Raw genomic sequence first — 23,400 nt, forward strand, 5'->3', positions numbered from 1 at the left:
ATATATATAACTATGCTTTACATATTTGTAATGGTAACAACACAGCAAACATTCAGAACCGAAGTATATAACATGAAACAAAACGAACCAGAGGTAAAACCCACAAAAGCCAACCAAAATAAAGAAAACAGAAACACAAGGACAAGGAAACAATGGAAACACTGAGCTACCAGAAAGTAAAAGATAAAATGGCTATAAGAAGACCTCATATTTCAATAATCACCTTCAATGTAAATGGACGGAATTCACCAATAAAAAGGCACAGAGTAGCAGAAATGATCAAAACACAAAACCCAATCATGTGCTGCCTCCAGGAGACACATCTCAGCTCCAAAGAAAAATATAGACTCAAAGTGAAAAGGTGGACAATGACATTCCAAGCAAATGGCATTCGAAGAAAAGTGGGAGTAGCTGTACTAATATCAGTCAAAATAGACTTCAAAATGAAAAAAGTAAAAGAAAGATACTGAGGGACACTTCATAATGATAAAGGGAATCATGTGACAAGAAGACATAACACTTACGAATATCTATGCTCCCAATCAGGGTGCATCAAAATATGTAAACTAATCAATAACAGAACTAACAGGAGAAACAGATAAAAACACTATCTTAGTAGGGTACCTAAAAACTCCACTGTCAGATATGGACAGATCATCAAAAGAGAAAATCAATAAGGGAAAAAATACCCTTAAATAATACATTAAACCAATTGGACATACTTGACAGTTACAGGGCCTTCCATCCCAAAACAGCTGCTTATATATTTTTCTCTAGTATATATGGAACGTTCTCAAGAATCAACCACATACTGGGACACAGAGATAGCCTCAACAAATGTAAGAGGGTTGAAATCATACCAACCATGTTCTTCGATCATAATATTTTGAAACTAGAGATCAACTGCAAAAAAGAAAGCAGGAAGATCCAAAAATACATGGAGATCAAATAACATGTTACGAAAGAATAACTGGGTCAGAGAAGAAATAAAAAAAGAGATCAAGAGATACATAGAAATGAATGATAATGATAGTACAACATATCAAAACTTTTTGGACACGGCAAAAGTGGTCGTAAGAGGAAAGTTTATATAATTACAGGCCTATCTCTATAAAACAAGAAGGAGCTCAAATAAACAACCTAATGCTTCACCTTAAAAAACTAGAAAAAGACCAAATGACACCTAAAGTCAGCAGAAGGAAAAAAATAATCAAAAGTAGAGCAGAATAAATGAAATTGAAAACAAACAAACAAACAGACAAACAAAAACAATAGAAAAAATAAATGCAATGACAAAAAAAAAAATGGTTCTTTGAGAAGGTTAATAAAATTGAAAAACCCTGGCTAGACTCACTAAAGGAAAAAGAGAAAGGACACAAATAAACAAAATCAGGGATGAAAGAGGAGAAATATGACAGATTGCAGAAATACAAAGGATCATACAAGAATACTATGAAAAAGTATATAACACCAAAATTAATAACCTAGAAGAAATGGACCAGTACTTAGCAAAATACAACCTTCCTAGACTGAATCAAGAAGATCTGGAAAATCTAAATAGACTGATCAGCAGTATGGAAATTGAAACAATCATCAAAAACCTACCAAAATGTAAAAGTCCAGGACCAGATGGCTTCACCAGTGAATTCTACCAAACATTCAAAGAAGATTTAATACCTATTCTCCTCAAACTCTTTCAAAAAAATCAAAAAGGAGGCAATATTTCCCAACTCATTTTATGAGGTCACAATTACTCTGATATCAAAATCTAGTAAAAGTAACACAAAAAAAGAAAACTACAGACCAATATCTCTCATGAACACAGATGCAAAAATCGTAAATAAGATACTAGCGAACCGAATACAGCAACATATTAAAAAGATTATACGCCACGATCAAGTGGGCTTCATCCCAGGGGCACAGGGATGGTTCAAAATGCGCGAATCAATTAATGTGATACACCACGTAAACAAAATAAGAGATAAGGTCATATGATCATATCAATAGATGCAGAAAGAGCCTTTGACAAGATACAGCATCCAATAATGATGAAATCACTTAACAAAATCGGTATAGAAGGAAAGTACCTTAATATAATAAATGCCATCTATGGCAAACCCTCAACCAACATTATACTTAACGGTGAAAAACTGAAAACATTCCCTCTAAGATCAGGAATAAGGTAAGGCTATCCACTATCATCACTGTTATTCAATATGACATTAGATGTCCTAGCAAGTGCAATTAGACAAAAGAATAATGTTAAAAGCATCCAACAGGAAAACGAGAAGTCAAACTATCACTATTTGAAGATGACACGATTCTCTATATAGAAAACCCTAAAGACTCCACAAGAACTCTACTAGAAACAAGAAACAAATACAGTAAAGTCTCTGGATACACAATCAACGTTCAAAAATCCATAGCTTCCCTATACTCTAATAATGATTTGTCAGAAAAAGAAGTGGAAAAAATAATTCCTTTTGCAATTGCAACAAAAAGAATAAATCACCTAAGAATAAATTTAACGAAACATATGATGGACCTGTATAATGAAATCTATAAAACCTTATTAAAAGAAATTGAAGAATACACAAAGAAATGGAAAGATATTCCGTGTTCTTGGATTGGAAGAATCAACATAGGTAAAATGACCCTATTACCTCAAGCATTATACAGATTTAATGCGATCCCCATCAAAATCTCATCAGCATCTTTTAGAGAAATAGAATAAAAAATCATCAGATTTGTATGGAACAGAACTCGAATCACCAAAACCATCCTGAGAAAAAAGAATGAGGCTGGAGACATCACTCTGCCTGACTTCAAATTATACTACAAAGTGACAGTAATCAAAACAGCATGGTATTGGCAGAGAAACAAACACACAGACCGGTGGAATACAATCGAGAGTCCAGAAGTAAAGCCATATTTATATGGGCAAATAATTTTCAACAAAAACGCCAAAAACATACAGTGGAGAAAGGAAAGCCTCTTCAATAAATGGTGCTGGGAAAACTGGATAGCCACCTGCAAAAGAATGAAACTAGACTGTTGTCTATCACCACACACTAAAATTAAATCAAAATGGATTAGGGATCTGAATATAAGACTGGAACCAATAAAATACGTAGAAGAAAACGTAGGAACTAAATTCAAAGACCTTGAACTTAAAAAATATTTTATGAATTTGACTTCAAAAATAAGGACCGTAAAAGCAAAAATAAATGAATGGGACTACATCAAACTAAAAACCTTCTGCTCAGCAAAAGAAATTATCAACAAGGTAAAGAGAAAGCCATCTGAATGCAAAAATATATTTGCAAGCGACACCACTTATAAGGGCCTAATATCTAAAATATACAAAGAACTCATACAAATCAATAACAACAACAACAACAAACAAACAAACAAACAATCCAATCAAAAAATGGGCAGAGGACTTAAAGAGACATTTCTCCCTAGAGGACATACAAATGGCCTACAAACATATGAAACGATGCTCAACATTGCTAGCTATCAGGGAAATGCAAACTAAAACCACAATTAGATATCATCTCACACCTGTTAGAATGGCTATAATCAACAGGAAGAGTAATAACAAATGTTGGAGAGGTTATGGAGAAAAAGGAACCCTCATACACTGCTGGTGGGACTGCAAATTGGTACAGCCATTATGGAAAACAGTATGGAGTTTCCTCAAAAAACTAATGATTGATCTACCATATGTTCCAGCAATTTATCTACTGGGTATTTACCCCAAAGTTTTGAAAACCCATATCCGTAAAGATATTTGCACGCAGCATTATTCACAGTGGCCAGGACATGGACGCCACTGAAGTGTCCTACAATAGATGATTGGCTAAAGAAGCAGTGGTACATATATACAATGGAATATTACTCAGCCATAAGAAGAGATGAAATACTGCCATTTGCGACAACATTGATGGACCTCAAGATAATCATGTTAAGCGAAATAAGCCAGACAGAAAAAGTTGAAAATCACATGATATCACTTATATGTGGGATATAAACCTAAAAGCAACAAATGAACAGGACAAACAAACAGAGACTCATGGACATGGACAATGGACTATTGATTATCAGAGGGTAGGGGTTGGGCAAAGAGGGGAGAGGTAGATGGGGTAAAGGGGGTCAACTATAGAGGGGAAGTGGAGCATGAAGTGTGTAAAGGAGATCAAATATAGGGTAGCTGAAGGAAGTTGGACTTTGGGTGGTAATCACACAATAGAATATATAGAAGTCAAATTATAATGTACACCTGAAAAGTATACGATTGTATTAACCAGTGTTATCCCAATAAACTTAATCAAAATCAGTAAGTAAGTAAGGAAGGAAGTAAATAAATAAAATACAAAATCTTACCGTTTGTGACTACATGGATGGACCTAGTGGGTGTTATGCTAAGTGAAATAAGTCAGACAGAGAAAGACAAATACCATATGATTTCACTTATATGAATCCACGGAACAAAATAAACAAACAAAAGAACAGACTCATAGACACAAAGAACAAATAAACTTGTGATTGCCAGATTTGGGGATGGTGGGAGTTGGTTGAAAAGGTGAGAGGATTAAGAAGGTCAGATTTTTGGTTACTAAATATTCACTCGGATGTAAAGTACAGCATAGCAAATATAGTTAATAATATTGTTATAACTATGTGTAGCGCCAGATGGGTATTGAACTTATTGAGCAGGTCACTTCATAAATTATACAAATTTCCAACCACTATACCGTCCACTTGAAACTAATATAAAATATTATTAAATACTAACTCTAATTAAAAAATAAAAATTAAAAAAATACAAAGACGGTTTGCTACTTTTAAGTTTTTATTTCCAAAGCACATTTTGGAGAGTATATGGCTACTTGTCTTTAGTTCTTTGACTGAATTGATATGTATATTCCCTTTTGTGGCCCTCCTAATTGATTTTTTCATCTGTAAGTAACTTTCAGCTCTAATTGTCTATGATTCATTCACTCTTATAATTAATATAGACTGGATCAAGTTGCATGCTGAAACCTCAGCAGAATGAAGAAGAAAAAGGATAGAAAAAATCTTGGAAAGGGTCTTACTGAAATTTTATGGACTAATTTGTTTCTAGGACTATGCTTTCAAGATTATGGGTAGCACATCAAATCAGAGTTCAAAGAATGAGGAAAACTTCGGCTTTATTCATGGTATGATCAGGTCCTGAATTTGGGGTATGAAAAAGCATTAGACTAAATATTTGATGGTAGGACCTGGTATCATATGGTTCATTGATTGCTAACTTTTCTCTGCTATGATTTTTACTTCTACCAGAACTGAGTACAGCTTCTTAAGGAATTAAACGTTAGGCACTAGTTATTGCGCTACAACATTTCTGTGTATCACTGGATTTTATACACTAAACTAGGGTTGGCAAACGTTTTCTGTAAAGATCCAGATAGTAAATACTTGAGGCTGGCTGTATGGTGTCTGTCATGACCATTAACTCTGTCAATATAGTATGAAAGCAGCCACAGACAATAAATAAATACTAGGGTATGGCTTTGTTCCAATAAATCTTCATTTATGGACCTTGGAATTTGAATCTCATAAATTTTATGCATCATTAAAATATTATTCTTCTTTTGATTTTTTAAACTTAAGAACATATACATCATTCTTAGCTTGTGGGCCATACAAAAACAGGCAGCAGGCCATATTTTGCAACTCCTGTATTAAAACAAATGACAGTTAGTGAGCAATGATCTACTTAATTCTGCCTAGCAGGCCTCCCCTGCCACAATCAGGGCCACAGATATCCACTCATAAAGTTAGTCTGTTTGATGGTCCTGCTTTATTTCTACATTTTGCTCTGGTAATAGGGCTCTGATGTGCTTGTTATTGATAAAACTACTTGAGTTGCACTCCAGTTCCTACAAATATACTTTATTTTATGTCTGAGTGTCTGCTTGGCACCCAGTTTCTCCAGAACTAGAGACTCCCAACCCAAAGTGCTCCTGGAGATGAGAGTTTTGCATATTAACCTTAGTAACTATGGCTGGGTTTCTGTAATCTTCCTGATGTTTACTAACTACTTGCCTGAATCATATTCCTGAGGTTGGTCTAGTTCTTGGCCTTGTGAACTCGGCCAATCTCACCAAGCCTGACTGAGGCAGTTAGCATCGTACGAACAGAGAGGCATGTAGGAAAAAAAGATGTAAAATGAGACTCAAAGACAGTCTTTAAATAGCTTTCATTATAATCCAAAATCAAGATGGCGCAATCTCTTTGTCTTGTTCTATCCTTTAGGAAGCACAAGTGTTGAGAATTGAATTTCTTTCTACCAGAATGGCTGCTCAACGCTGAAGGAAAAATACACACAGGTAAAACTCATAGTAACTGCATCAAGGCACAATAAAAATTGTTTAATTATAGTCTTTACTATCTTAACTTTCAAGTCTCTGAGTTCATTTTTCATGGTTTTGGCTCATTCTTGATTAATCAAAACCGTTCCAGAATTTTATGGAATATGCAAAGTGATGAAGTCACATACGCTTTGGTATTTTTTATAAATCTCTTTCACATGTACGGAACTCTATTATATGATATATAGCTATCTTTATTTTCCAATGTATGAACCGTTTCTTCAAGATGAAACTATACATTATAATGTAGATGATGCTACATTTCAACTTTTCATCAATTCGTCATATATCCTTTGCAAAGGCAATTGGGGAAAAAAAACTGTATTGATTGCTCCCCATTTTGAGTTTATGTTTTTTTCTGGGAATAAATCTGAGAACGTGTATTTCTGACCTAAGTTTTGTATCTGATATTTCATCCAAAAGACAATAGCCCATCTGCTTTGCACCAGGATTTTTAAGTGTGGTTAATTATGAAAAATATGCATTGCATTTACATCACTGCAATTCAGTGACATGAGAATGGAGGTAGTATGACATAAGGATTTAGAGTGTTGATTGTTAAATTAAAGACCTAACTTGGATATAATCTGAAAATCAAATATCTAGACATAGCTCATACTTTTGATTTTCAAGTAAAGTATGGATTTATAGTGACCTGTTATTCTCCACAACCAGAACATGCCTATATGCTGCCATAAAATTGTCTCTTTTTGATTGCTTTGGTTATGTTTATTTAGCTATCTTATTTGGCACAGACTAACAGACTGACACTTTAGGAACCATTTCAGGTTTCTGGTTGTGCAAATATTGACTCAAAGCAAAATGCATAAACTCCTTAGTGAATATATTTTTCACATGGGAAAATAAGTCTCATTATTTTATATTCCCATGAACCACACAATTCTTAATTGCAAGGCAAAGGAAAGATACTTTGAAGCGCAAAAGAAAATGGGAAAATATAGAGGAAACTAAAGATAGTGCTAATCTAACTAGCTTTACCTTTTAACTTTGATAACACTTTCATTGGTTTCAAACCATATCCATGGTTCTTTGTTGACTGCTTGGAGCTTAGAACTATAATAAAGGAATAGAAATTCTTTTATTTCTTCAGTTGTTCAGTTTTTATAACAAGAACCATTTCCTCTAACATTCAGACATAAGACTACAAGGTTTATGCTTAACCTCATTTATCTTAGATTTGTCTTATATCTGTACCTTCTTTCTCCCACAATGAAGATTCCAGTGATAAGAAAAGAGCATAGAGGGTCTCAGCACTGTTTAATAAGATGGGAGAAACTGGAGTCTATTTAAATGGTGATGAGAATGAGCCAGAAGATCACAGGAAATTGAAGATAAAGGAGAAAAAGAGTCAATAGTGTAAGATTCCTAATGAAGTGGGAAAAGGGACACTTCAACTGTAATATCACTAAACAACAAATAGGATATGGATGCAGTTATCACGCAAAGTCTTTGTCATTTGGATGGCTCCTTTCCCTGGATTCTGTAAGAATGTAGGTTTTTCCTTATTTTGATCTTGACATGACCATTTAGGCTCAGGAGGGAGCATCATATGTTGATCATCTGCTGTGCATAACTGTGGCAGACATAGGAATAGAACTGGCTTGGATTCTTAGGCCAATGTTCTTTTCACACATCATATTGTTGTTCTTGAAAACAGTGTCATTTTTTAAAAATACCCTTATTTTTTGATTGCTGGTTAAGAATTTTCACTTCAGTACATTTTAAGTGTTTGATTTGGAGCTGGTTCTGCATATAAAATTTATCCAAGGGACAAGGATCTTTCCTGCTTAGGTGTCTGGAGGAGCCCTGCTTCACCCACTGCCTCATCATGTCCTTTTTGGCACCACTAACTCATATGAAAATTTGGAGGAAACCAAGGATAATATTAATATAACCAGCTTCACTTCTCAATTTTGATATTGCTTTCATTGGGATTGGTGGCTTAAAATCATTTCTATGGCGCCTGTTTACTGCTTGAGACTATGACTGAAGAACACACAGTCTTTTTCTTTATTACTCACATTTATATTTATAAATTCCCTATGAGCAATAATAAACCCATAGGGAGTATTTATAAATTCCTTATTAAGTCAGTACTCTGCAGAACTCATTGTTATCTTTTGACTGCTTCATCTACAAGTTTTCTAGGATGTGAGTCATCTATTCAGGTGCTAAACTCTTTTTATTCCTCAAATTGTGACTTTTTGGTTGTTCTTGACCCTCTTAACTTCACTCCGTTTTAATAGGACCCCATGAATTTGTTATGGTCATCAAATTCTTCTTTATTTTTTTCTCTCATAATATTGGTTGAAAGGTTCCTGAAAATGTGTGACATTTTCTGAGCTTGTGTTGCTACGTGAACTGGTGGCTTGAAAGCTAGCCTCTAACTACTATCTTCTATTTTTTTAAACTTGAGTCACTAAAACCCAAAAGTATCAAATAATTCTAAATTGATCATGTCCAACCTTTCTTTCTCTGGTGGCAACCCGCCTTCTGACTGTAATTCCTGAGGGTTATGTCAAATGTCCACACTGGCAGGCCTAACACTGTGAAGGGAGCCATGCTGTGAACAGGGACTGGCACAAGAACTTTCTTGATTAGTCCTGTAATTTCTTAGTGAAATACTCCTCAAACTCCAGATGGTCTTTTCATTTTCTGATGTTTTTATTCACATGAACCAATGCTTTCAGCCTCATCTTCCCCCACAAACAATAGTCAAGAACTCTGACTGTCTCTTCTTCCACCTTTTCGGCTCACACAAGGACACTCTCACTTGAGCCACCATGTTTATAGTTTTACTCTTTGTGTCACCAGTGTTGGCTGCTGCCTCTTAAGCCTACCTTTATATATTTTTAATCCATCTGCCTTTCTTCTATTTTTCTTGCCGATATGATATCACATATCAGCTTTGTCTGGTATTGTTGGCCATGGCTAGACATGACCAAAAGAGGCTTCACTGAGGATCAAAATGGAAAACTCCTATATCCTGTACTCCAGGCAAAGAAAAGCAGAGATCGTCCCAGTACTGGCAAGCAAGAACTTCAGGGCCCTAGCATAGAAATTGGGCCTGGGTGCTGTGACTTATCGAATAGGGGAATTTTTGCCTTCTATAGCAGTATAAAATGTCTCTGGGTACCTAATACAGGTGCAAGGAGGATATAAACTATAGCAGGCCCAAATATCACACCTCCACAAATCTGGTTGGTGTTTCCTCTCAGTATGGGTGTTTAGTCTACAGATCTTAGAGCATGTCTCGGAGAGATGCAAGGAAAGCCAAGGGCAGCCAAGTCAACTGTGATATCTTTATCTCATTTGTATTCTTTGAGCTGCTGATCTATTTTGAGAGTAAACTGAAGTGACCTCTAATGTGAACCAGGCTCCCTGATTTTGCCTCATGTAAGTGAAAAATAATTTTTTCATATTTTCACTGATCTGTAGACCTTATCTACAGGTCTCCACAATAATGCACAGAAGAAGGAGTGCTATGAGAGGCTTTGCCTCCCTCTTTCCTTTACATTCATTTTTCTTGCTCATCATCCCCTTTGTCCTAATTTCTCTGATCATTGATCTTGGGCATGTGACGGCACTGATATTGAATAAAATTTGTTATTCTTTCAATAACTATTTTTGAGCACCTATAATATGTCAGGTACTATTTTGAGCACTGAGGATATAGAACTGAACAATAAAGGCAAAACTCATGCTCTTGTGAAGATGACATTTGACGGTATGTTAGATGGCGAAAAATGATATAGAGAAAAAAAACACAAGCAAGAAAGCAAAATAAAGAGTACTTCAGGCCTATTTTAAATAGGATGATTCAGGAAAACATAACTGAGAAAGTGATATTTAAGGAAATACCTGAAGGAAGTGAGGGTGCAAGTCACATACTATCCATGGGAAGACAGTTCCAGGTGGGGAAAACAGCGGATGAACACTCCCTGAGGTAGAAGCAGGCTTAGAAACAATCCAGATTTACATGAACAGATGAATGGATTAACAAAATGTGGTATAATCATACAATGGAATATTATTCAGCCTTATAAAGGAATGAAGTACTGATACATCTTACAATGTGGATGAACTTCCAAAACAATATGCTAATTAAAAGCAACCAGGCACAAAAATCCACATGTTATATGATTACATTTATACAAACTGTTCAAAATAGGAAAATTTATAGAGACAGAAAGCAGAGTAGTGGTTGTCTGGAGCTGGGGGTGAGAAAGCAGATTAACTGTAAATGAGTGTGAACAATTTTATTGGGATAGTGAAAACGTTCTAAAACTGAAAACATAATGGTAGTTACACAATTCTACAAATTTACTAAGAAGTCATCAAACTGTCCATTTAAATAAAATAGATGTATTTTATGGTATGTAAATTATACAACAATGAAGCTGTTTTTTAAAAAAGTAGGCCTGACTGAATGGCATTCTAGAGCTTTACTAGATTGAGAGAGCTCAGAATATGATAAAGGTGAAGAATACGCCCTCAGGAATAAAAGTGAAGCATTCTGATGTGAGAGAGAGAAAAAGATGAAAGGAAGAATAAGAGGCCATACACCCTGCCCCCACCCACCCCACCATCATAAGGGTAGAACATGTGGGGGAGAGTGAAAATTTGACAAACATTTTCCAAGAAAGTTTAGGGAGGAAATTGAAAACAGGGTGGAATTATGCTCAATTTGGTCTTTGAAACTCTGAGACACCACCTTTCTGAGTGCTCCTTCACTAACAAAGAATGATCATAACATAAGAGAAATGGAGACAAGGCATATCTAGGCAGAGAAAGAGACTTATATCTCCCTCAGCTCCTACCTGGTATAGACTTATCCAGAAATTTCCAGATATTTCCAGTGGAGGAAATGAAAAATAACTGAATGTCGATAATCAGCAGGCCTGCCATGGGTCCACTGCCATGAAGAGCAAAGTGATCCCCTGGCAGAGGTTGCCAGGGGATAGTATCATTCAGGGGCAGGACAGCCTCATTCAGGGGCAGGATAGAAAACGTGAGATTCAGAAGATCAGAAAGGCATCAGGGGGAAGGGTGGGACCAAGTCAACAGTGTAGTGAAGAACTCTGGACCTAGATGAGCTGCGAGCATAGCCTCTACATTTGACAAGTCCTGGATTTCATCATAAGATGCCAGCAGAGTGCCAAGCCTTGGGGGGACAGGGTTGCTGAGGACATTGATGTAGAAGCCAATGAAGAACTACACAAGTATGCCCATGTCAATGGGCTGCTCTTTCTCTATTGCCGTTTTCTGTGAAGAGGGATATAGAGGTGGAGAGTTGAAACACTGAAATATTGAGAATTATCCAAAAGGACTGAGTTAACCCAGAAAGATGCTATTTTTATTGAAATATACTTGAATATCACATTGTATAAACTTAAGGTATAAAACATGTTGATTTGGTACATTTATGTATTGTAATATAATTGACACTGTAGCAATAGTTAGTGCCTCTATCACGTCACATAATTAGCATTTCATTTTTGTGGTGGGAATAATTAAGATCTACTCTCTTAGCAAGTTTGATGATTATAATACAATAGTGTTTATATTCACTGTATGGTACATTAGATCTCCAGGACTTATTTTTTTATTTTATTTTTATTTTTCAATTTCAGTTAACATTCGATATTATTTTATATTAGTTTTAGGTGTACAGTATAGTGATTAGACATTTATATAACTTATTAAGTGATCCCCCTGATTAGTCTGATACCTACCTGGCACTATAGTTATTACAATATTATTGACTATATTCCCTATATTGTACTTTACATTCCCATGACTATTTTGTAACTACCAATTTGTACTTTTTAATTCCTTCACTTTTTTCACCAAGCGCCTCCAACGCCCCTCCCATTTGATAACCATCAAAATGTTCTCTGTATCTAAAAGCCTGTTTCTGGTTGTTGTTGTTGTTGTTGTTTATTTTGTTCTTTAGTTTCCACATATATGTGAGATCCTATGGTATTTGTCTATTTCTGTCTGACTTATTTCACTTAGCATAATACCCTCTAGATTCATCCATGTTGTTGCAAATGGTAAGATTTTATTTGTTATGGCCAAGCAATATTCTATTGTATATATGTACCACCTCTTCTTTATCCAATCTTCTATTAATGGGCACTTAGGTTCCTTCCATATCTAGGCTATTATAAATAATGCTGCAATGAACATAAAGGTGCATATATTTTTAAAAATGAGTGTTTTTATTTTCTTCAGATAAATACCAAGAAGTGGAATTGCTAGGTAATAAGGTAGTTTTATTTTTAATTTTTAAAAGCCTCTATACTGTTTTCCATAGTGGCTGCACCAGTTTGCAATTCCACCAAAGTACTTGAGGGTTCTCTTTTTTTCACATCCTCTCCAACACTTGTTGTTTATTGATTTATTGATGATAGCCAGTCTTACAGATGTGAGATGATATTTCATTGTGATTTTAATTTGTGTTTCTGATTAGTGATGTTGAGTATCTTTTCATATGTCTATTGTCCATCTGTATGTCCTCTTTGGAGAAATTTCTTTTCAAGTCTTCTGCCCATTTTTGAATTGGATTGTTTGTTTTTCTTGGTGTTGAGGTCTATGAGTTCTTTATAACTTTTGAATATTAACCCCTCTTCAGATGAGTCTTTGGTGAATATCTTCTTCCATTCAGTAGGTTGGTTTTTTTTTTCATTTTATTGATGGCTTTCTTTGCTGTACAAAAACTTTTTCATTTGATGTAGTCCCATTTGTTTATTTTTGCTTTTGTTTCTCTTGCTCAAAGAGATATAGCAGAAAAAAATATTACTAAGAGCAATATCAGAGGTTACTGCCTATGTTTCCCTCTAGGAGTTTTATGGTTTCAGGTCTTACATTTAAGTCTTTAATCCATTTTGAGTCTATTCTGCTTTCCCAATGCTATTTAATAAATAGTCTATTTATTAGAGGCAAGGTATTTTCTTGCCTCTTTTGTCATAGATTAAATGACCAAATAGGTATGGATTTATTTCTGGGCTCTCTTTTCTGTTCTATTGATCTCTGTGTTCAAGGACTTATTTTAATGGAAAAAGACTGGGTTTCCTTCATGTTTGAATATAGTAATAAAACAAGTTGACATAGTCCCCAATTGAGCACAGAGGACCAAGGCCTGTACCTGGTTGCTCATTCACAGTGCTGTGAAAGGTTGAACCAGATTGAGCTCTGTACAGTTCTAGGTAAGCCACCAACATTTTTGACATTAGAGATTTGATCAGGATTTCTACAGTGAAGCTAAAAGCAGAAGGATCTGAGGCTGGATTATATAGGTCTTTAAAAGTTCAAACCTTGTCTCTACTAACCACTATAATAAATTTAAGAACCAAGTAGAAATGCTAAACGCACCAATCCATTTCATACATGGAGATCTGGTTCCTTCTAAGCCAAGGGTTTCCTAATCATGGGTCCATGGAGGGACTGTAAATAGCACATGAATTCCTTGAAGGCTGGGTGGAAAACTGAGGATTTACATATCTGTGTGGGTTTCTAGATAGAGGTTTTATAACTTTTATGAGTTTCCCAAGTGGGGAAAGAAAAAGTTAACCACTCATAGAGAGGGCAGTTGATGCTTGAAGAATGGGTGAGCTCACCCAGAGAAAGTGGGGACAGAGGAAAGTCCCACGTGGAACACTAAAAAAATCGATAAAAGAACTGTAAGATAAGTCAGAAATTTTAACTAAATGATTCTCAAATCAGCATCACATGAAATGCAGATGATGTGATTGAATTTAATGATGGGAAGGTCATTTTTGTAGACTACTGACCTGGGGCTTATGGGTACACTTTATGAAGTACATAAACTATTTGAAATGGAATGTGAAATTTCCTGCGTATTTGTACATAAGCATATTTCTGGGGAAATTCCACAGAATCTTAGAGAGCTTCCTCGACACCCAAAAGGTTATAAACCATTTACTTAAACACTTAAGCTTCTGACAATGACAATGATTCGGATGCTTCTCATGACAATTTACATTTTCTTCTCTCTCTCTCTCTCTCTCTCTCTCTCTCTCTCTCTCTCTCTCTCTCTCTCTCTCTCATAGAGCAATATACAATATGGCAGTCCAATCTGAATATAAGAACAGAGAGAGCTCAAAGGGATGATTCCAAGATTAATTATCTTTTTGAAGTGAGATGTAGCAGATCTGCTCAGCATTTGAGTCAGGTTGTAGGCAGGAAACCTTGAGCTGACCACATAATTAGTATCGAATTCATTGAAGTATTTTGTCTTTGGTTGTATAAGACATTATAAATGAGGATGGCCATTGCCAGAAGGAAAACTACATGGACTATTTATCATTATGAAGCAGACAGGAGGAGTTGACTGACCTGGTGGGTTAATCCAAATTCTAAGCAATAATCTCATGACATGATAATTCAGTGAACAAGATTTAGACCGTACCTGTCTTCAGTATTTCTTTAAAACAATAATTTGAAATTAAATACTGAATACAATTAAATTTCTTCACTTGCTGAACTACTAGGGATTGATTTTATCTAGTTGTGCAGATGACATTTAGCCACCATCATTCCCAAGAATCACTTATGAGGACTGTGTTACTCTGTGATAATTCTTACCTTGCCTGGGCTTCTATCTTTTGTAAAGGAAGCTGTCCTTGGCATCAGTGGGAAGTCTCCAGGAACAGACTACACTCTCTGATAGGACTGCCTCAGAATAATGTTTTATTCAAATAGTGTATATTTAGCACTACGCTAAATACTTTTCATTTATTTGATTCTCACAAAACATTTATGATGTAGGTATTATCCCCATTTAATCCCACGATGAAACAGTCTTAGAGATGATAAAAAGTTGGCACGTAAACCTTTGTATACTGTTGGTGGGAATGTAAATTAGTATAGCTACTATGGAAAACAGTATAGAGGTTCCTCAGAAATTAAAAATAGAACTACCAGCAATCTTACTTCTGAATATATACCCAAAGAAAATAAAATGACTTTCTTGAAGAGATAATCTGCATGCTCATTTTCATTGTAATATTATTCACAATAGCTAACATACACAAACACAGCCTTAAAAAAAGGAAATTCTGACATTGCAACAGCATAGATGAACCTGAAGGATATTACACTAAGTGAAATAAGCCAGACACACACAAAAAATTCATTCTATTATTTATATATGGAATCTAAGAGAAAGAAAAAGTCAAACTCATAGTAGCAGAGGGTAGAATGCTGATTATGGGTTGTTTGGCTTAAGTTCTCTTTGCCAAGTTACTCTAGTTAAATCATTAGGCAAGAGGTACAGAGGCTGGGACATAGGGGAAAAGGGAAGATTAAAAAAAAAAAGGTAAGTAAATGGTGGTTGCCAGGGGCTTGGAGTAGGGAGTAGGGAGTCACAGGGAGTTGTTGTTTAATGGGTACATGGTTTCAGTTTTGCAAAATGAAAAGAGTTACAGAGATGGATGGTGATGACGGTTGTGTAACAATATGAATGTAATTAATACTACTTTAAAATGGTTAAGATAGTAAATGTTATGTTATATGTATTTTCCATGTTTAAAAATTAGAAATAAAAGAAAATCTGAAAAATAAAATAAACAAGTAGCCCATGATCATACATCTGTTTAAGAGGTAAAGTCAGTCATTAAAATTAGCTCAGTCTAATACAAATTCCATGTTCTTTCCACAAAACTATGCAGCCATTATAATCAAATCATGAAACTTAATTTATTTATAAAAATAACAATTCTTCGAAGGATACATCTTGGTCAACTTTATACCCTTATTGTTGCAAAACTGTAATGGCCTTGGAGAAAAAAAATGGCATAGATGAGGGAAGCTTTGATCATCCCTCTTGCAACCAAATCACAGTTGTGACAGAAACAGGGCAAACAGCAAGGGAAGTCACCTGAGATCTAGATGAACAAGCCCTTCAACTAGGGAGAGAAGAAATCACCCTGCAACAGGAGGAGGTAGGACAGAGCCAGGATGTGAAGCTGTCCAGTCTCGAGCAGCTGAGTGGGACAGAGGCTAGATGCCTTTTAAAACCACGAGCAGACTTTCATGGTGATGGACCTGCTTGCTCTGCACACCAGTGCCTGGTTGGCTGCATGGAGGCCACCAAGGCCTTACAGGGAGACACTGAGTTGTCAGAATGAGGGCCAGAGGCAAGGATCTCTCCCAGACAGAAGTGCTGGCAGTATTCGTTGCTTCTTTGTTGAGCCCTCCCCGCTCCCAGTATGCTGACACAGTGCTGCCATAGCTGAGACATCATCAACTGGATAACAGAGATCACTCTGCCCAGAGGACTCCCTGAAACTCCACCTCCCCCAACTTGTGGCCCCACACAGCCACATCCAGGTATGTCCTCAGTTAACTTAGGTGCTCCTTGCTGAGCAGAGCCAAGACTCACACTAGTGGCAGCTGGCCTCAGATTCTGGTGTGGTTTCTTGAGGAAACTATATGCACAACATCTGCAAATTGTTCGATGAATCTTAACAGGTGGCCCCAGAGAGACACAGGCTGGGGCTAAACTTCGCCTGCAGCTGAACCACTCTCAGGACTGTGCCACTGGATACCTACTAAACAAAGCCACACTAATAAGACCGGGAGACTTAGGAGCTTTACTTAGTACGTAGAAACAGACACAGAAAGGCAGCCAAAATGGGAAGACAAAGAAGCAGAAACCATATGAGAGAACAGAACAGGATCCAGGAATAAAGGAGTCAAACAATCTAACATATGCAGAGTTCAAAACACTGGTTATAGAGATGCTCAATTAACTTGGGGGAAGTGCAGATGAATTCAATGAGAACTTTAACAAAGAAATAAAAAACATAAAAATCGAAATGGAAATTATAAGAGGGAACCAGTCAGAAATGAAGAACACATTATCTGAGATGAATAGTATGCAAAACGGAATGTACAGAGTGGATAAAGAAGAGGATCAAACCACCAATATAGAGGATGAGAAAGCCAAGGACACTCAATCATAATGGCAGGAAAAAAGAAGTCAAGACTATAATAATAATTTAAGGAGCTTATGGGACACTATTAAATATAAAAATATCCATGTCATAGAAATATCTGAAGAAACACAAGATGTTGAAGAGCTACTTGAAGAAATAATGATGGAATACTTCCCTAACCTGATGAAGGAAATAGACATACAACCCCAGGAAGCTTAGAGAGTCCCAAGAAAGAGGAACCAAAACAGGCCCATACCAAGACACGTCATAATTAAAATGCCAAAGGTTAAACACCAAGATGGAATCTTAAAAGCAACAAAAGAAAAGCAGGTAGTTACCTACAAGGGAGCATCCATAACACTGGCAGCTGAGGGCTTGGCATAAAATAATCAACTTGATGAAAACCTAGGATCTAAAACGAAGAATAGTTTAACCAGCAAAGCTATCATTCAGAGTCATAGGACAGATAAAGAATTTCCCAGACAAAAATAAGATAAAGGAATTCATCAACACCAAGCTAATATTAGAGGAAATTTTGGAGGGACTTCTTAAGAAAAAACATATATCAAAAACAGGAATAAATAATGGTAATAACTACATTCCTATCGACAAGTACCTCAAATAGGAAAGAATTAAATGTTCCAACCAAAAGATAGAATGGCTGAATGGATAAGAAAACAAGACCCCTACATATGATGCCTACAAGATGCTCACTTCAGATTACTGAATGAAATGGGTTGGATAGAGAAATAGAAAAATCGCAAGATTTCTCATATAAGTGGAATCTAAAGAACAAAATAAACAACGACAGCAACAAGAAAAGCAGTAATAAACTCACAGATACAGGGAATATTTTGAGGGCTACTAGATGGGAGGATGATTGGGGGATGAAAAAAGAGGCAAAGGGATTAAGAGGTACAAATGGATAGTTGCAGAATAGACATGGAGATATAGAGTGTAGCATGGGGAAGATGGTTAATAATGTTGTAATAAATATGTAAGGGGAGGAAGATACTAAATTTAGTGGGGTATTGCTTTGTGAGTTATGAAGATCTCTGATCACTATGCTGTACAACTGAAACTGGTATATTATTATTGTATGCCAACTATAACTGAAAAAACTCATTGAATTGTGCAATGTAAATATGAGTAACTAATTGTCTGTTATATTTCAATAAAACTGGAAAAAAAAGAATATAAATTATGCATTAAAAAACTGTATGGGTCTTGACTTCAAGAATATCTTCACAGTCTATGGATCACTGTTTTGATTCTTCTCAGTAGTTCTTTGAAGGTGGGTTAATTTTTGGAAACTGGAAAAAAACTTTTTATGGCTTTAAATGTGATTAAGCTGGGTAATATAAGTTGAGTAGAAATAAGTTGTTTATAACATAACAAGTTTATTTCCTTACCTGGTTCATACACTGGCTCAGTACCTAAAGATTTTATGAATTAATGAGTAGATGGGTAAACAGACCGGAAGAATCACACTTTGACATTGAAAGTCAAGATTAGTTAGAAAATATACGTTTAGAAATACCTGTTTTCTTCATATTGTTCAGTTATTTAGTCAAACCATGTATCCCCTAGAAAGAGTTCACAAAGATCCATTGTATTAACTCAAAAGTAACACAGGTGGTCCTCTCAATAGTAAATTTCAATTTTATGTCTCATAATTCATTCTCAGACTAGCATCCTCACAAGAGACTTTTTTTAAAAAAATATATGTGCTGCCAAAGCGAGTATAAAATATTTTTTTTTATGCCTACAGCACCAGGTCTTCCTAGGTGGTCTCCCATCCAAGTATTAACTAGGCCCGACCCTGCTTAGCTTCCGCGATCAGACGGGATCGGGCTCGTTCAGGGTGGCATGTCCATAGACCAAGATAATTTTTTTAAACAGACTAACCATCAACCAGAAAGATTTATGACCACAATGTGCAGAGTGAATACATGAGAATAAATACAATTTAGGAAGAGTTCCTCATTTTATCTAAGAAGATAAGAACATCGGAATCTTTGCCTATTTTTATAACCTAATTTCTTTTTGTTAGAGTAAAACTTTTGGAAGAATCTGCTGGGAAATAAATTTATTTTTTTCATTGTCATCCAAATGCTTGACATGTAGACATATTACTTCTTGTTAATTTTAGAATTATCTGATTTTTAGAGAAGTGAGGAATCTGTAATTATACCATAAAAGATTCCGTACAGAGAGTTTTTTTATGCACCGTCATGCACAGAATGAGAGCGTATAGCCTTACTACTATAAAACAAATATTTGTAATATTCTCATATAGGCATTTTGAAAGAATCCAACTGATTACAGTTGAGTGTTTTGTTCTATTCACAGCATGCATTTCTTTCTCAATATATGGTTTCTACGGATTATCCACTTCTAACCACTTACCTTCAAGCTAACATTTCCCAGGCATCCTCCTTCCCAAATACCAGACTCATACCCAGTCATCTTTTGAACATTTACATCTGGATGTCCAGAGTTAAGACTCTTGTATACGGCTATGCAGACTGTGCAATACAACTTCAAAAGCGAGGGGAGCCATTTACATAGACTACCATGTAAATATTGCCTCTTGGAGTTGTACAACACAGCTACTTTGTCCACAGACAAGCATCCAAAAATAAACTTAACAAGTTCTTCTACCAAAATGAGTTTATTGTGCTGAATTCCATTTCCATCGAATTAACGACATTGTCTTTTCTCTCTCTGCTTCGAAGTTTGGAAGTCTTGTTGACAACACCACTTGTGCTCTATATTCAATCAGTGGCTGAGCCAAATAGATTCTTACGTTCAAAGTGCCTATTAGGTCTGTCTTATGTTTTTCTTTCCTACTAGAAAAAAATAATTCCCTGGTCAATTCTTCATTGTTTAGAATGATACAATTGCACTTTTGAAGGCAATAAAGCAATAATGGTTTTACAGATCCAAGCCAAATCACTCATTTTACAGATGAAGTAACTGAAGCCAAGGAAAATTAAATAACTTGCTGAATGTTGCATGTACAACTAACTTGGTGACAGAAATGAGATTAAAATAGGTATCTCCTTGTTCTCGTACCCCCAATCTTTTCACTATAACATGATTATCCTTTTTTTCACCTGGCCATATCATTTATCTTCTGTTTCTCTCCCACTTCAATCCATCCTACACTCTATGGCCAGATTAATCCATGTAAAATGTTATCTTTCTCAAAATATTTTATTGTTCTACCTTGTTTTGTAAAGTAAGCATGAATTCCTCTTTCAATGACACAATATGGATGCAATCTACCTTTCTAATATAGTTTAAAAACAGAAAATATATCAATGTAATTCTCCACCTTAATGAAGGAGAAAAATTATGTTTATTTGAAGCATTTCAGAATAATATTTGCTAAGCTTCAATATTTATATATATAAAAGATAACCAACTAAACTCAATAATTTTTCTCAGAGAAATGAAAATTTATTTCATTTTCACACAAAAACCTGTGCACTAATATTTAAAGCAGCTTTCTTAATAATAACTAAAAACTGATATAAATCCAGATGTCCTTCAATAGGTGAATGGTTAAATAAACTGTGGTACATCCATACAATGAGATGACGCTCAGCAATAAAAAGTAATACTATTGATTCTTGCAACAATCTGGATGAATTCCGGGGGAATTACATTGAGTGAAAAAGTAAATCCAAAATATCACATACTGTATGATTCCATTTAAATAATATCACTAAGGTAACAAAATTAGAAATGGAGAACAAATTAGTGATTGCTAGGGATTAGGGTGAAGGATATGGATGTGGCTATAAAGGGGTACCATGATGGAGCTCTGGGAAAAGTTCTGTATCTTGACTAAGGTGGTGGTCGTGTAAATCTATACATGTGATAAAGTTACATAGGACTACACACATGCATGTGCACATATAAACACACACACACACAAAGGAGTACATGAAAAATTGGTGGAATTTGAATAATCTCTGTGGGTTGTACCATTATCAATATCCTGGTTTGATATTGTACTTTAGTTATACAGAATGATACCACTGGGAGAAAGTGGATAACGGGTACACAGACAGGAATTCCCTGTACATTTTTTTTTGCAACTTTTTGTCAAAGTATAATTATTTCCAAATAAGAATCTTAAAAGTATTAAAATTGATTTTAAGCAAAAAAGGTCTGACTTGTTGACATCCTTTGGTTTTAATCCTTAAAAGTTGAATCCTGCTCAGTGTGAGGAAAGTTTAGCTCAGAAGGTGATTTAATGCCATATTGCCAATTAATGTGCAAGTAGTTAGAGCTTCCTCAAAGATAGAAAGAGCAGACACTGACAGAAGAGTTCAGTGGACAGTAGAATAAAACTAGTCAAGTAAACCAGAAGAATCCGTCATCCCTGAGAGGATGCTGACTCAAGTATGAAGATACTCAGTTAATAAAAAGAAACAAATAAGGACCAAAAGAGATAATTGCAAAAAATTAGGGCTTAATAAAAAAGGTACTTAATAATGCCTCATGATAGCATTTCATTAAAATTCTGCCTTTGCAGTCGGACCAACCAAGCTTTGAGTACCAACTTTCCATCATTCTTTGGATAATGTATTAAAATTTAACTTCTCTTGAGCCTTTGTTTCCTCATAGATAAAATGAAGATTAATAATAGTATTTATTTCTTAGGGGTGGCTCTGAAAACAAAAAGGAACAATATATTTAAAATGCATAGCATAGTTTCTGAACCATAAGCACTAAGTAAAATATATTATTAAGCTATTAGTCTTCTGTAAAAAATAAAAAGAAAAAAAGAAAGAAAAAAGGAAGGAAACAAGAAACAGAAAACTAAAAATAAAAGGAAAATTTCTTAACATATTAAAGGTTATACATTTTTAAATATATATTTTTTCAATTAAAGTTGTTATACAATATTATATTAGTTTCAGGTGTACAACATATTAGACACTTCTTTAATTTACAAGGTGATCCCCCAATAAATCTAGTACCCATATGATACCTTAAATAGTTATTACAATATTATTTACTACATCCCCTATTCTATACTTTACATCCTCATGACTATTTTATAACTACCAGTTTGTACTTCTTAATCCCTTCCACTTTTCACTCACCTCTCCAAGCTCCCACCCATCTGGCAGCCATCAAATTCTCTCTCTATCGATTACATTGTTTCTGTTTTGTTTGCTCACTTATTTTGCTTTTTAAATTCCACATATAAGTGAAATCCTTTAGTATTTGTCTTTTTCTGTCTGACTTATTTGACTTAACATAATATCCTCTAGGTCCATTCATGCTGTTGTAGATGGCAAGATTTGGATGGCTGTCTCTTTACCTTGTTGACAATTTATTTTGCTGAGCAGAAGGTTTTCAGTTTGATGTAGTCCCATTCATTTACTTTTGCTTTTACTTCTCTTGCTTTTGAGGTCAAATTCATAAAATATTCTTTAAGTCCAAGGTCCTTGAGTTTAGTTCTAATATTTTCTTCTATGCATTTTATTGTTTCAGGTCTTAAATTTAGGTCCTTAATCCATTGTGAGTTAATTTTAGTGTGTAGTGATATACAACAGTCTAGTTTCATTCTTTTCCAGGTGGCCATCCAGTTTTCCCAGCACCATTTATTAAAGTGGCTTTCCTTTTTCCACTGTATGTTTTTGGCACTTTTGTTGAAAATTATTTGCCCATATATATATATGGGTTTACTTCTGGACTCTCGATTGTGTTCCACTGGCTTGTGTGTCTGTTTTGCTGCCAATACCACACCATTTTGATTACTGTCGGTTTGGTATAATTTGAAGTGGGGCAGAGTGATGCTTCCAGCCTCATTCTTTTTTCTCAGCATGGCTTTGGCAATTCAGGGTCTATTATGTTTCCATACAATTCCATTTTTTTGTTCTATTTCTTTAAAAATGCCGATGGGATTTTTATGGGGATTGCATTAAATCTATATAATGCTTTAGGTAATAAGGTCTTTTTAACGATGGTGA

At 35.3% G+C, this 23,400-nt stretch overlaps 1 long non-coding RNA gene and 1 pseudogene across 1 annotated transcript; both read right to left on the reverse strand.

The window, feature by feature from the left end:
- Nucleotides 1-2,750: 2,750 nt before the first annotated feature.
- On the reverse strand, nt 2,751-15,582 carry LOC111734239. The gene is made up of 3 exons (XR_002778383.1): nt 15,502-15,582; nt 8,829-8,834; nt 2,751-2,762 (listed from the first exon to the last, which is right to left on the reverse strand). It is a non-coding gene; the product is annotated as an uncharacterized LOC111734239 (long non-coding RNA).
- Nucleotides 15,583-19,166: 3,584 nt separating this feature from the next.
- Nucleotides 19,167-19,285, reverse strand: LOC111734244 (annotated as a pseudogene).
- Between the last annotated feature and the right edge of the window lie 4,115 nt (nt 19,286-23,400).

Source organism: Pteropus vampyrus, unplaced genomic scaffold, assembly GCF_000151845.1.
Source record: "Pteropus vampyrus isolate Shadow unplaced genomic scaffold, Pvam_2.0 Scaffold894, whole genome shotgun sequence".
In the NCBI taxonomy this organism is placed as follows: Eukaryota; Metazoa; Chordata; class Mammalia; order Chiroptera; family Pteropodidae; genus Pteropus; species Pteropus vampyrus.